Source organism: Octodon degus, unplaced genomic scaffold (assembly GCF_000260255.1).
Source record: "Octodon degus isolate 3935 unplaced genomic scaffold, OctDeg1.0 scaffold00452, whole genome shotgun sequence".
Lineage (NCBI taxonomy): Eukaryota > Metazoa > Chordata > Mammalia > Rodentia > Octodontidae > Octodon > Octodon degus.
Window position 1 is genome coordinate 212,742 of NW_004525028.1, and position 2,598 is coordinate 215,339.

The window sequence follows — 2,598 nt, forward strand, 5'->3', positions numbered from 1 at the left end:
TTTATTCAGGGAATTCTTTTCTCATTTCCAACCTGAGGTCCTCTATACCTTTCTGCAGTGGTTTATTTCAGAAGCCTTTGATTCATTGCTTTCATCTGTGTAAGTCCCAATTTGTTCTGTGTTAGTGTCCTGTGCATTTGTTATGGGTGGGCTTGGTGTCTTAGATTGCATTTTGCTCCTTCTCCTTGTCTTTTTGTGTAGCACTGTCTTCTGACCATTTTTGTAGATCTTTGGTGCATTTATAATCTTGGCACCTACTGGAGTTCAGGTGCAAATCTACAAAGGTTGGATTTATCCACTTGTGCCTGGCTTGGGTATGCCTTTTGTGCTCAGGTCCTTCCTGCTGCCACCCTTGGGAGTGATCCTGTTGTGTCCATCTGGCAAGATGTTCTTCTCCTGGACTAGCTTGGGGGTTCTGTCCCCTACTCTCTCTACATGGATTGCAGCTTCATGTTTTCACCTCATGCCTGTCTGCCAGTCCTGAGCTGAGTTTGGTGGGGACAATTTGAGTAACAGGGAGAGGAAGCTCTGCCACACACTCATAGGGCCTGGCCTAGGACTGGATGTTGGTGTCCCTACAATAAGTCAGAAATTCCTACTCGGCAGGCGGAGGGGTGCTGCGGAGTGGTGGGGCACTTCCCAAGGGGATGGAAGAGGGTGTCATCCACATTACACTTGGTCTTGCTCCGGCAGGTCCCGCTAGTGCAGGTTAGCCAGAAGCTCTCCCACGCTCATCGGGCCTGGGCTAGGACTGGATCCAGGTGTCCATAGAATGTGGCAGAAATTCTCACACGATGTGTGGAATGGGGGTGTGCTCTGGTGTGTTGGCGGGGCTCCCAAGTGGTTGGAAGAGGGTGTCTCTCATGCTGCACCTTGGCTTTTACCACCAGGTCCCGCCTGTGCTGTGTAGTGGAATTGTGTTTCTTGTACACAGCTTATTGTTGGATTTTTCTTAATAATCCCCTGTGCTAGTCTATGTCTTTTAATTGGCAAATGAGTCCATTTACATTGATGGCTATAATTGAAATGTATTGACTTAACATTGACATGTTATTTTCCTGCTGTTGTTTACCCCTTTTCTCCTATGCTTAATTGTTTTCCCTATTTGGCGGGTTTTTCCATTCTTATCTGTGGAGTTTTGGTCTTTTTTGTCCCTCTCTACAACATCTTTCAGGACTCTGTGTAGGTTTGGCTTTGTCCTCATGAAATTCTTTTGTTGTTCTTTGTCATGGAAGAATTTCACTTCTCCATCAAACTTGAAAGAGAGTTTTGCAGGATATAGTAGTCTGGCCTGGAATTTATTTTCATAGACAATTTGAAGTACTCTGCTCCATGTTCTACTTGACTACATAATTTGTTAAGAGAAGTCAGCCATTATTCTGATAGATTTTTCTTAAATGTGATGTGTTTCTTTTGACTATCAGCTGTTAGTATATTGTTCTTTTACTGGATTTCTAGGATCTTGATTATTATATATCTGGGAAGGCTTTTAATTGGGTTGTTGTTATTTGGAGTTTTATATGTTTAGATACCTGAATGTCAGTGTTTTTCCCCATATTTGGGTAGTTTTCTGCTATTACTTCTTCCCACATTCGTATTGACTCCTTCTTTTCCATTGATGCCTCTTAGTCTCACGTTGTTCATCTTTGCATGTTCTTGCAGATATTGAATTATTTTTTGTTGCATCCTAGCTTTTTTTAAGAGCACTTTTCTTACCTTTTCACTAGCTGCAATGTGTCATCCAGATCTGAAACTGTATTTTCAGTTTCATTAAGATGGTTTTGCAAGATTGTAGTTGTGATTTTAATTTCCTCTATATCTCTTTGACTCTTCATGTGACCTATTCCATTCCTATAATGTTCATTGAAGGATTCCGTCATTTTTCTATTATCCTGTAAATTTTTATCAGTGTCATCTTTCAAGCAGTTATTAATTCTTTTATTATAGTTTACCTTTCTTTTTATACTTCAGAAATTACTTCTAAACTGATTTTCTCTATACCTTTCTGAAGTCGTTTTTTTTTTAGTTCAGACACTATTAATTCAGAGATTTCTTTTTTATTTCAGAGGTTATTTCTGATCTGATATCCTCTATACTTTTCTGTAGTTGTTTCTTTATATGAGACACTATTAATTCAGACATTTCAACTGTGTGAATCCCAATGTCTTCCGTGCTAGTGTCTCCTGCATTTGTTCTTGGTGAGTTCTAGGCCTGAGATTGCATATTGACCCTTCCCTTTGTCATTTTGTAGAGCACTGTCCTCTGGCCTTTCTTGTAGAGCTTTCATACAGTTATAAACTTAGCACCTAATGAAATTCTTACCCAAGAGAAATGATATGGTTAATGCAGTTATAGATTTGTATTTAGAGAACTACTATTGGGAACAGTAATAATGGGTAGTGATATTTAACATTTGACAAACTTTTGTAACTAACATGTTTGTATTTTTGACAGTAAAAGCAAACATTATGTTTGTATAGCTAAGCAGAGTTTAAATTGCGAATTTGTTTTTAAGTTAGTTCACCAAAGTTCTGTCTGTTCAACTCCTCTCCATGTAGCTGGGGTCTTCCAGGCAGACTAGTTCACCCAGGTTGCCTT